Source organism: Acinonyx jubatus, chromosome B1 (genome assembly GCF_027475565.1).
Source record: "Acinonyx jubatus isolate Ajub_Pintada_27869175 chromosome B1, VMU_Ajub_asm_v1.0, whole genome shotgun sequence".
Lineage (NCBI taxonomy): Eukaryota > Metazoa > Chordata > Mammalia > Carnivora > Felidae > Acinonyx > Acinonyx jubatus.
The window spans coordinates 26560737-26573706 of NC_069382.1; the positions used below are offsets into that span (position 1 = coordinate 26560737).

Genomic DNA, 12970 nt, shown 5'->3' on the forward strand with positions numbered 1-12970 from the left:
GGGGCGCCTGGTTGGCTCAGTCAGTTAGGCATCCGACTCTGGATTTCAGGGCTCAGGTCGTGATCCCAAGGTTGTGGGATGGAGCCCTGCTTTGGATTCTCTCTTTCTCTCTCTCTCTGCCCTCCCCCCCTCAAAAATATATGAATTTTAAAAAACTTTCATAAAAAAATAGTAACATAGATTCTGAGATGCCACTCCCAGAGAGTGGGAACTTAGACTTAATAGAATCTGCATTCTTACCGCTGTCAGATACTGATGCAGGTGGCTTCCAGCCCATATACTGAGGCACATTCCTGCCTGGAAGGACCTCCGAACTGCCTCCCCACCCACGGTCTTTCCCCCAGGGTGGCTGCACCTGGCCAAGCTGCCACTCAGGCTGTGCCCCGGCATCAGGCAGCGGGGTGGGGGTGGGGGTGGGGGAAAGGCTGGAGGGAGTCTGTCTGAAGAGGAGCTGAAGTCAAATTCCTTCCAGTGGAACCAGCCAGTTCTTTGTTAACACATTTAAGTTGAAAAAAAAAAAAAAAAAAAAAAAAAAAGGACCGTTTTTCTGTCCTGAAATAAGCCATGATTGGCAAGATCAGAATTTGGTGTGTTCTGATCTCCCGGCCTCTAGTTCCATCTGTATAAATAGCCCAGTGTGCAAAAGCTGCCGTGAACGACTGACTTCCTTTTTCACCAGAGACCTTGGGCAGGGCGGCGGTTTTGCCCATAATAAAGTCATCAGTATGTTTGTGGCTGTAACCGGGCCAGTCATTTCTCGGCTTCCCACCCACGCACCTTGGTGCGGCGGATCTGCAGGTATCCCTGGTCGCTCGCTGCGTGGACTGGCTCAGAGATGCAGAGGGTAGTGGAGATCAAGGCAAGGAGCAGGGGCCCGCGCGCCCCGGGCCCGGCACCTGCCTGCCTGGGGTCAGCGCCACGCGCCTGAGCTTCCGCCGAGACACAGGCTGCCCAGGTTTTTTTCCAAGGGCATCTGGAAGAGACTCTGGGAGGGTCCCGACGAACCACGTGGTGATCCCTGGAGGCCGAGCTGAGGCGCGTGGGCGGAAACGACCCCTGGTCTCTGCTTTCTGCTTGAAACGCTCACTCTGCACATACCACAAGTTTTTTCAGAGGTTAGCCAAATTTGCATCTTTCTCCCCCAAGCTAGAGGAAGTGCTGGAGGAAGTCACGGATTAAAAGAATGGGGCGCAGGCTTAGGTTAGGGGCTCTTCTTGGCAGCTTTCCCTTTTAGCTAGAAACCCCTATTACCTTTACGCTATTAACCCTCGACGGCACGGGTCAGTGGTGTACCCACTTGGAGTTCCTTATCTCAGAACGCCCTTTCTCTCCCTTTAAACACGAGCTTTAAACTAATCAGCTGCCGTTGTCCAGTGATTCAGCTCCAGCTCCCTGGGGGGACACCAGCAAATCACAGGACAGCTGCTCTTAACACGGAGAATGTAGAGCTGTGCACAGGGTGTTGGGGGAAGGTCATGCCGTGGCACTGGAAGGGAAGGCCAGAGGAGAGAGGAGGTCTGGATGGCCCTTTCCCTTTCGCCTTGGGAACGAGGATGAGCCTGTCTTTGATGCCTTGACTGGTTCTGCACTCTTTTCCTCCCGTCCTAAATTCAGCGACGTGATACGTATTTAAGGAGTCGGCCAAACCTCAAATTACACTGTCTGAGAACCGAGCCACTGCAAAGAAAGCAGTTCGGTTATTGGCATGAAACGACAGGACGCTGGCGCGTGGAGAAACCACTAGTAAAAGTGGAAGGAAACGGCTTCGGAAGATACGGTTACCTGTGTAAAGGAAGCTCAAGTTCCTACCATCCATTTCTGATCAAGCCTGAAAGTAAGTCTGCGCGTGTGGGCGGCTGTCAGGAGGGCTCTGCTGGCCCCCTGCTCTATCTAAATGTTCTGCCTCTGTTCAGCCTGGGCCGTGGGATGCTGAGAGCCACCTTTCACGTGGTTTCCATTAGGGACTCTCTTGTGCCAAGCACATCCTGAGTCTTGTCGGGCTTCCTCAAAGTTGGGGGCGTTTGTGGCCATGGTGTCTCACCAAGCAGTGCTGAGCTCTCTGCCATCTCCCCTCTCCTCTGGGGCTCCTCCCCAAACTCTGGGTCTCATTCACTGCAGCCTGGGTTGGCCCCTAACGGCTCCAAATTTTTCTCCACTAACAGCGCGCATTTTGTGCCCCTTTCCAAAGGGCTTGGTGCCGAGGCCGACATCTCCGCCCTCAGCTTGCTTTCACAAACCAGCCCACACGTTTGGCACAAAAAAAGACCTTCCCAGTAACATCTTCTCCCCTCGTTGGAGTGGCTGGGGGAGATGGAAGGCAAAAATGTGTCCTTGCTGTGATAGAGTGCATGGATTCCCAGGTTTTCTCTGCCCCCTGAGACAGTCTGAGCCTCACTCCTGTGACATTGTGGGAAACCCGGCCCCCTTCCCCATATCTTTGGGGCTCCCTCTGGGACAGCTGAGAGCTGCTACCAGCCCACTGGCTCGCTCTAGGAGCCCACTGCTCAGGGCTCCTCCCTGCTCAACTCTGGCCATTTTGCAGATGCCAGTCTGTGCTGCAGGGGCTCCCTCCAAGTCTGCTTCTCAGGGAAGGAGGGATCCCGGGCCCTCCCTCCCATTCTCCAAGAAATGGTTAACCTAAGGCTCTTGTGTTTAACGAACTTTCCAGAGCTTGAAGATAGTCCAATGGAATTACAATGCAGAAAACAGAAGCAAAATCAATATGAGGTATTTATGGACTGAATGTTTGTGTGCCCCTCAAATCCATATGTTAAAGCCTTACCCCCCAGGGTGGCCAATTTGGAGTTTGAGCTTTGCAGAAAATAATTAAGGCTAAATGAGGCCATAAAGGCGGGACTCTGATCCCATAGGATGAATGTTGTCTTAAGAAGAGGGTCCAGAGAGCTCGCTGTCTCTGCACACGAGTGTGCTCACAGACAGGGAAAGGCCATGTGGGTACACAGCGAGAAGGCGTGCCATCCAAAGCCCAAAGGGAAAGCTCTCACCAGGCACCAACCATGCCAGCACCTTTATCTCGGACTTCAGCCTGTGAAAAATAAGCTTCTGTTGTTTAAGCCACCCAGTCTATGGTATTTTGTTATGGCGGCCCCAGCTCTCTGGGTCCCCGCCTGCAGGCTATCCCACACTCCCTACGGGCCATCGCATGGTCACTCTTGCCTGCCCAGAGCAGCTCACATGCTGGCTCAGAGACCCTCTGTCTCTTGCTCCTCCCTGTCTCTTGGCCCCAGGCAGAGAGAGGAAAATGCCATAATGCCATAAACGAGCTCTACAAAGACCTCCCTGTCCAAAATGAAGATGGGTTTTTATTTAACATCTCTGTCTGAAGCAGTTTCATCTGGATGACACCGCTGGCTTTTCCAAGAACCAGCCTTGTTGGGGAAAAGGGAGCATCTCTCTATCAGCCTTTTACCCTCGAGTGTAGACGGCAATGCAGCTTCTTTTTCCTTTAATAATAAGAAAAATTTTAGACATTTACAAAATTGATAGAATAGTACAAGGAATGCTCACATACCCTTTACCTAGCCTGAATAATTGCCAGCATTGGCCTTGTTTGCTTTATCTACATACATGTAGCTCTGTGTGTGTGTGTGTGTGTGTGTCTGTGTGTGTGTATGTATGTGTGTGTGTCTGTGTGTGTCTGTGTATGTGTTTGGCTGGTTCATTTAAAAGTAAGTTTTACAGGAGCACCTGGATGGCTCAGTCGGTTGAGCGGCCGACTTCAGCTCAGGTCATGATCTCACTGTTTGTGAGTTTGAGCCCCATGTTGGGCTCTGTGCTGACAGCTCAGAGCCTGGAGCCTGCTTCAGATTCTGTGTCTCCCTCTCTCTGCTCCTCCCCGCTCAAGCTCTCTCTCTTTTTCTCAAAAATAAACATTAATTTTTTTTAAAGTAAGTTGTACAAATTGTGACACTTTATCCCTAAACATTACAGCTTGCACCCCCTAAGAATAAGGACATTTTACAAATCACTATACAGGGAAAGCAACAGTATTTCCATAATGCACACAACTTTTAAAATAGCCTTTTCATTGTTTCTGCTATTCCGTCCTCACACCTGAGGCCATAAAACAGCAAGAGGTGTCAGTACTTGGGAAGGCCAGTGCCTAATTTCCCCAACCACATTGGGAAATAAAGTTGCTAGGATCTTAGGTGTAGGATTAATTTATGATCAGAGCAGAGATGGGTAAAGTTACCCATCTGCAAGGGCTGCCAGATCTTCAACATATGACTGGGTGTCCAGATGAAAGGTATTAACATATCTAAAGAAAAACCCTTTCTGGTCAGAAAAGGCCAGGATCCGGAGCAAAGACGAGATCCAGAAGCAAACGTTTCAGTGGCTATCACGTGCCGTTAAGACTGCCTGCTCTCCTGGATTGAACCAGACATCTGGCTGTTTCAGCTTTCTGTCTGATAAAACAAAATGCCGCTTTTCAAAGGAAACCTGAAAATGTCTATGAATGTCAAGAGGCTGTGAGTGGGAGCTCGGTGTTTCTGATCCCTGCGTGGTGAGAGAGGCACAGAATGGATATTCCAACTCGCTGGAGATGCTCTCCCTGTGGCTCTAAAGTCAGAAGTAAAACTTGGTTTTCAGGGCAAGCTCTGTTCTGCTGTGCTCTCTGTCGGTCATACGATGTGAGAAAAGTGTATGTTTATGGGGTAGGTGGTAGTGCTGGGTATAGGTGAGGCACCAAATATAAATATTATAGATAGGGCTGTTAGGTGTTCTGAGTTACAGTTTTCTCCCTGGGAGGTTTTGAAGGCAGCTTTTGTGGGGGCCCTGGATGGGAGTCCAGGGACAGCAGGGAGGGGAGAGGCTCTCTGTTCTGAAGATGTCATCTGGATTTAACTGCATGGGTGGTGATGGGTCATAGACGTGGTGGCCGATCAGTCTGGGATTTTTTCACTTTTGGTTGTGCCTCACAAGCAATCACTCCTACCCACCCCTTTTCAGAAGAAGGCCTGCAGGGCTCTTGGTTATTGCCCCCATCATCCCCTCGCCCAGACAGGAGAAGAGATCTAGCTGGCCAGAGGTGGTGGCAGTGAGCATGCGTGACTGGAAGGGATGGGAGGAAGGCACTGCCAGGGTTTATGGACGCCTGGGGGAAGTTGGGTGCCCAAAGGGGCCCGTTCGTTGTTTTACCTTCCATTCAAACTCAAAATTCAAACCAATACTTAAATCGTTAGGAACAAAATTGTGCAGCATGTTTAGTTTGAGGAGTCTACTCATTTGGCCAATGGTCTATTGACCCCTCAAGGAAGCCTCAGAAGCCAGTGAATAAGAGCTGTGGAAGTGAAGCCCAGAAAGATTTTTCTAGGACATTTGCCAGCTACACAGCATTGTCAGAATATGGTTGTATTTCCAGGAAAAAAAAAAAAAAAAAAGCTGGTGGCAGGGAATACCATTAATTAGTTATTCCCAAGTGTCTTTGCATCTTCTGGAGGATTGTACTACACCCTACTTGGTCTGTTTGCTGTTTGGAAATGGGACATGTGCCTCAGTGTGTGGGATTCCTATTAAACATGAAATTTGACCCCGCAAGTACTATTGAATCCCATAAGTATTGTCCATGTAGGAGTGGGCCTCAGCTAATGGACTTCAAATATCCCAGTCCCATTTGAAAGGCCCTCTCTGTAACAAGAAAGGTGAGCTGGCTCTCGTAGCATGATACCATTCAACGTGGGATTGTTCTGATTTCCCTTCATTCAGATTCCATGCCGGAAAAACAACTCTTTTTAGCTGCCTAGGGCTATTGTAACAAAGTACTACAAACTGGATGGTTTCAAACACTAGAAACTTATTTCTCTCACAGTTCTTGTGGCCGGAAGTCTGAAATCAAGATGTCTGCAGGGCCACACTCCCACCGAAATGTGTAAGAGAGAAGGCTTCCTTGGCTCTTCTAGTTTCTGGTGTTTTCTGGCAATCCTTGGTGTTCCTCGGCTTCTAGATGCATCTCTCCAATCTCTGCCCCTGTCGTCACATGGCTGTGATGTCTGTGTGTCTCTGTGTCTCTTCTTATAAGGACACTAGTCAGAACGGACAGTCACCCTATGACCTCAATATTAACTTAATCAGACCTGCAAAGACCCTAAGTCCCAATCAGGTCATGTTTACAATGAATGGGGGTTGGGCCTCAACACATGTCTTTGGGCGGTGGGGGGACTCAGCTAAACCCTTAGCTTATGCTGTTGTGTCCATGGAGACTCCCTTCTGGGAAAGTATGTCTTCGTCATACGTCCTTTAAGTATTCCAATTCCTGTGTCAATGATTTCTTATTGTAAAATTTCTACATTTGACTTAGAGAATGGTTTCGCTTTCCATGTAGCTAGGCCATAGGAAAATAAGGCCCTGACTGACTATATGTGGACTGGGGTTTTCCATTTCCAGAGAGAATAATGTCTCAGTGTAAGCTAATAAACTGGCTTTCCACTTTGATTCATCTCATGATCTGTCTCTGCAAAGAGAGGAGCAGCTACCTTCTCTGTGCCAACAAAACCAAATTTCTGAACTTCTAGAGGCTGAGGAATAAACTTTGTGCTAATTTACCAAGATAACGACCAATCATAAGGAGCACAAGGCAGCTGTGGCATCTGGGTATTCCCCGGGCCAACGACCCAGTATTACACTTGCCATGTGGTCCCGTGTGAGGCCTGTTATTTGTCTTGTTTTGGATTTCCAATATATGGGCTTTTGTTCTGTGTGAGGAATAAGTATTCCAAAGAGCGTTTGGTCCCCTTGGTAAAGCAAACAAAACTCCCAACCACAGACAAAAAGAGTTGATTAAAACCAAGAATGTTTCAGATCTTGTCTCAGATTCAAACTTACTAAGAAAACAGATAATTTTTAAAGAAAATTGGTAGGATTGTTGGTATAATGAAGTAACCCAATGCATCAGTCAAAAGAATCCTGATCATGGCAAAGTCTCAAATCTCTGAGGTTATGAAATCAAATTTCAGCAGATTCATTCTAGAGGACAGCGGGGTTTTCTTTTTCAATTTTAAGTTAATTAACTAGTGAGGAAATGCAGTGCAGATGTATAACGTTTATGACAGGCAGTGAATCTGGCACCTTCCATGGCAATAAAACAGAGACACCTGCACCCTGTTCAACTAAGGCAGAAGACACTGGCATAAACAGTGGTTGTGTGAAGATGAGGACCAGATGACTGATGGGGCTCTTTCAAGGGAATGGCTGAGGTAGGAACCGACCAGAAGTGGGGGAGGTTATTTAGTTGACCAGGGTCCAGATGGCAGGCAGGCTTGCCTGAAGGGTAGCACTGTAGGGCAGCAGGGTGGAAAGGCAGGGTTAAGCTGACCTGGAGCAAATCTCTCAGGACAGTGCTTCTCAGATGCCAGTGTGCCCAAGAGAATCACCAGGAGAGCTTTTTAAAAACACAGATTCTGATTCGGTACATCTGGAGTGAGGCCCATATATCTGCATTTCTATCAAGGTGAGGCAAATGCTGCTGGTCTGTGAACCCCATTTTGAGTAGCACAGTGCTAGAAAACACCTCAAAGCTGGGAGTCGCTACTGGAGTTAATTTTCTGTGGAAACAGCGAGTCCTCAGAGAAAGAGGAGCTTGGGAAAGCAGTGTTAGGCTGTGTATCTGTTAGCACGGTGCAGCTGCTAATGGCAGGCATCTGAGAGCCCAATGTTAATCACACCTAGCGAGTAGAAAGCTTATAAGGGTTTCCCAGGGTTTTTCCAGTTGGGCAACGCCTCTCAGAAGGTAGAAAAGCCAGATGGTTTTAAATAGCTCGCTCTTAAAAAAAAAAAAAAAGTCTGGGGCACCTGGGTGGCTCAGTCAGTTAGGCGTCTGACTATGGTTCTCGCCATTCGTGAGTTCGGGCCCCACATCAGGCTCTGTGCTGACAGCTCAGAGCCTGGAACCTGCTTTGGATTCTGTGTCTCCCTCTGTCTGCCTCTCCCCTGCTTGCACTCTCTCCCTCTCTCTCTCTCTCTCTCTCAAAAATAAAATAAACATTAAAAAATTATATATACAAAAACAATGCCTGAGTTAGTTGGATTCTAAGTTACAAGGACCTATCAGGGAGAATTATTTTATCATCCCCTCATTTGGCATCTCCGAGTCAGTTAGCATTATTATTATTATTATTATTAAATAATGATGAAAGTTGTAACTACCCTTTATTGCATGCCAACTGTGGGTCACATGAGGTGCCCACCATTTACAGTGGGGCCATTCTCGTTAAACATCTGTGGGCATGTAGTATTGTGCCAGGGTGTTTGGAGAATCACAGGATGACACGGTACCTCTCCTGGGAGTGTGAATACTACTTAAACATGTTGGAGAAAACCAGAATTTTTCATGTTAGAATAAGCATGCAAATATTACAGCATAAAAGGCAGTCTTTCATCCCCTTTGTTCTTACAAGGCGACATTGATACTCTTCCCATCTAGTGGTAGGGTCTATGTCTCTTCTCCATGGACCTAAGTGGGCCTTTATGACTATACTAACAGAGTATGGTAGAAATGACACTGTGTGACTCCCGAGGCTAGGTCATAAGAGTGCCATGTTGGCTTGGGATGCTCACCTTTGGAACCCATCCACCATGACAGTAAGTCAAGTAACCAAGGTAGAAGTCCATGTGGAGAGGAACTGAGCCCCCAGCTCTCAGCCCTGACCTCCCATCCTACTGTCAGCACTAACTTTCCAGGCATGAGAATATGGCATCTGGGGAGTGATTCTTCAGTCCCTACTCGAGTCCCCCCAGTTACTACTGTGTGAAGTAGATATGAGTGTTCCCCTGTAAGCCCTGTCCAGGTTATACATGTGTGAGGTAAAGAAATGGTTGTTTTAATCCATTTGGTTTTGGAGAATCCACTTTGCTTGCAGAAATAAGTAACTAGATGGATAGAGGCTGATAGATTGGCAGTTCTGTGAAGTGCCATGGGAGTAGCGATTTACAGGCCAGCCAGGCAGGATCCCAGGCAGCCTGTGACCTTGTCACTCCTCTACCTATGAACTGTGGATAGAGGAGTACTGAAGCATGTACCAGAGCACAGAAGAGGAGTGCACTGGGGTTGGAGGCCACTGAAGCAAAAATAAGGAGAAAGTGTATTCTCTACACTTGAAAGGGTCAAAGGTCTTTTAATGTTCTTGAAGACCAGTTTTCCCTAGGAAAGAATTAAGTAAAAAAAAAAATAATAATAATAATAAAAAAGAGGAAATCCACTTGGATTCACTTGAAATAAAGCTGCTGGGATGAAATCAATGTAAAAACAAGACTTGAGAAATGGTAACCGTGGAGAGAAGAGATCAATCTTGGTAGAGGCTTGCATTGCAATGTGAAAAACATGTTAGAATCTAAATGAAGCAATTGCGGTCATAAGCACTGGATGTTAACTTTGACAGTGGAGGAAGCACACAATTAGGATGATTCTGATCCAAGCAAGGGGGTTGCTGGAGGGCAGAAGGATGGGGAGACCAAGAGTATTTGCCAGAGAAAAACACTGCATGGAGCAGGAAGGGCAGATACTCAGATGGAAACACATTCATTCAGGAACGTGGGAGACACAGCTCACACAAGACATGGTCTGGGGGACATCATCCTTCCATTAGCTGTAGGAACTCTCAGAACAAACCATTTCATCTCCTGAGCCAACGGCCTTAAAGTTTTAAGTAGCCTGAGTTCAAACTCTAGTGTGTAAAACACGACGTCAGATGTGTCCCCTCATTCTCTGGTCCCCTGTCCTTCTGGTGTCCCTCTTTGAAGGTCAGAGCCTGTTACTCTTACTGTGCTGTGAGCACCACTGGAGGCAGGGAGGTATCTCCTCCACACCGCAGATGCTGGGAAACAGCTTGTTGATTGCCTGGATGAGTGCAAGTGTATGGGAAGGAACCCAGCACCCACTGGTGGAGGGGAGCGCCTGCGGAAGGAGAGGGCAATGGGTGTGCTGGGCTGGGATACCAGGGGTGGGGATGCCAGGAGGTCAAGTTTCAGGAAGTCCAAAGCCGTGCTTAAGACCTTCTAAGTCAAGTGCTGATAAGACAGGAAGTCTAACCGGTCTTTTTCAGTTTCCTTCGACCTCCTCTGGGGTGGGGGTGGGGGGTGCCTATGAGCAGGAAAATGACCCACAGAAGAGGAGGAGTTGAAAGAATCCAGGCTCCTAACTGGAGCCTGAAAGGGGCTGGGCCACCATCCTGCAGAACCGCATTCCACACCCTTCTAGGGCTGCCCCTTCCTTTTTGCCAGTCAGGGCTCTGGCCCTCCAGCTAGGCAGCCCTGGGTGAAGGCGGACAGGACAGCCTCTTGATCCTGTGGCCTGCCTGCCACATGCCCAGTCACCTCTGGTGACGCAGAGTCCCCAATGGTGGGGAACCCCAGATGTCGCCCTGAAATCAGAACGTTTGCAAGCTAGGGATGACCCAGGCAGTGTAGTTCAACCCTTTCTTTTATAGCCAGGGGAATCCAGGGATCTGAAATGCTAAGTAGCTTATTCGAGGTGGTGGTGAGCGGGGCAGGAGTTAATGTCTCCTCGCCCTGGTTTCCACCACAGCCCATGCCGTCCACGACTGCCTCCCTCCAGAGAGAACTTTGATGGTCGCAGAGCAGGGTTCTCTGCCATCTCCCTGCTTTGTCTCTGTTCACCCTCCCCAAGGTGGAAGGAAGTGGGTTTTCTACCCTCTTCATCCCTGTGTTTATCTCCATCCTCCCCTGCAAAGCAGCGGTGTTTTGGGGGGGGGGTGCGGGGAGGGGTGGGTATACGTAAGTTCCCATCGAAGTTTGGCTATGAGATATCACCTGCATGACAAATAAGACTTGGTACAGTGGAGATCCCTCTCTGTAGAATGTGGGGATTCTGGCTGCTGTGGGTTCAGTTGTGCTCTCCAAAAGATAGATTGAAGTCCTAACCCCAGGTACTTGTGAATGGAAATAGGGTCTTGGCAAACGTAATGAAGATGTAAGTTAAGGGGCACCCAGCTGGCTCAGTCGGTAAAGCATAGGACTCTTGGTCTGAGGGTCATGAATTCAAGCCCCACTTTGGGCGTGGAGCCTACTTACTTAAAAAATTAGGGCACATGGGTGGCTCAGTCAGTTAAGTGTCAGAATTTGGCTCAAGTCATGATCTCATGGTTTGTGGGTTCAAGCCCCACTTGGGGCCCTGACAGTTTGGAGCCTGAAGCCTGCTTCAGGTTCTGTGTCTCCCTCTCTGCCCCTCTCCTGCTCATGCTCATGCTCTGTCTCTGTCTCTCTCTCTCAAGAATAAATAAACATTAAAACAAAATTTTTAAAAAAGTGTTAACGTCCGTTTAAAAAAAAGGTGTAAGTTAAGATGAGGTTGTGCTGGAGTTGTGTGGGCCAGTGCACAGGCCAATGAATATTTTTCCTTTTTAAAAATTGTTTATTTACTTATTTGAGGGAAGGGGTAGAAAGCGAGAGCTACAGTGAGAGAGAGAGAGAGAGAGAGAGAGAGAGAGAGAGAGAGAGAGAGAATCCTAAGCAGTGTCTGTGCTGTAAGCATGGAGCCCAACGTGGGGCTCAAACCCACAAACCGGAAGATTATGACCTGAGCCGAAATCAAGAGTTGGATGCTTAACCAACTGAGCCTCCCAGGCGCCCTAATATTTTTCCTTTTGTAAAATTTATTTTTCTTGGGTGACTTGTAAAAGCAGCTTTATTGAGTTACAATTGACGTATGGTAATGAATTGCACGTGTAAGTAAATACCCAGAAACAGTCACCCCATCAAGACAGTGAGCATATACATCACACTTGGAAATTTCCTCTTGCATCTATATTTTCTTATTAGCTACTGAGACAGAACAGATTGATGAGTTGGGCTGCAGACGTGTAACAAGCTGATTTATACCTTCATGGTTACTTCTCGAGGCATCTCTAGTTTCTAAAAAGCCAGGAGGAAGGTGACAAAATTTAAGGCTTTTCTACTATGAAGTCTTATTAATCACCTAAATTTCCAATGATTAAGTATTTGACCTCAAGGGGCTTTTGATAAGATTAATTGGAAGGTATTTGCCATAGAAAATTTATTTTGCTACACTGTAAAGCTTCTAGTGTCACAGCATCTGGTCCTGGGAATTTGACTCAAAGAATCAAGGACTCTTGGAAAAAAACAAACAGAACTTCCAAGGAATTTTAGGATTTCCTTTGTTTATGAGCCATAATTCCAGGAGGAAGGAAATGAACACTTATTAAGTGCCTTCTATATGTCAAGCACTTTACATAAAATAAATAATTTAATCCTCACAAATAACCAGGGGCAGAGAGGGGATTACCACCACGTTTACAAAAGGGGAAATAGGATCTGAGAGTCTAAGCGACTTGCCTGAGGTGACATAGCAGGGGGCATGAGCTGGAATTAAAACCCAGAGCTCTACGATTCGAGACCATCCTTTTCATATCATGAATTTACCCTCTGCTCCCCAGCCCTGGACAGATTGACTTAGATAGACATAGCTACACACACACATATATGCATACATAGGAGGATGTGCTATATGTTCCATTCTTAAAACCTCCAGAGGCACCCAGCTGACTCAGTTGGAAGACTGTGTGACTCTTGATCTTGGGGTCGTGAGTTTGAGCCCCAGTAGGGTGTAGATATTCCTAAAAATAAATAAATAAATAAACAAATAAATAAATAAATAAACTAAAAAAAAAAAAAACCCTTCCAAATGGCTTAGGAAAAAAAATACAATGGTCTAAAACAGGACATGGAAGCAAACAGGTCAAAATACATGGATAATGATAATTTGTTATTGATATAAATTTACATACATGGAGTCATTCCCAAGTTTTTTAGTTAATAAGACCTGAGAAGTTACCACGGCCTGAGAATCGTACTCTGCACTTTGGCAGTTGAAAAGTAGCATCGATTGGCAAAGACTGCTTCGTGTGTTTGGAGAAGCGAGACGCTCCGTGGGAGATTGTGTGTGGAGGCCGGTAGGGCAGCAGGGTTCTGGAAAGGG

At 47.1% G+C, this 12970-nt stretch overlaps 1 long non-coding RNA gene across 2 annotated transcripts; it reads left to right on the forward strand.

Moving 5' to 3' along the window:
* Positions 1 to 1125: 1125 nt before the first annotated feature.
* On the forward strand, positions 1126 to 12668 carry LOC106984668 (uncharacterized). Of its 2 annotated transcripts, none has more exons than XR_008295900.1 (2): positions 1126 to 1834; positions 2669 to 12668. It is a non-coding gene; the product is annotated as an uncharacterized LOC106984668 (long non-coding RNA). The 2 variants fall into 2 exon arrangements; XR_003426672.2 differs by having other exon boundaries at positions 5831 to 12668.
* Positions 12669 to 12970: the final 302 nt, after the last annotated feature.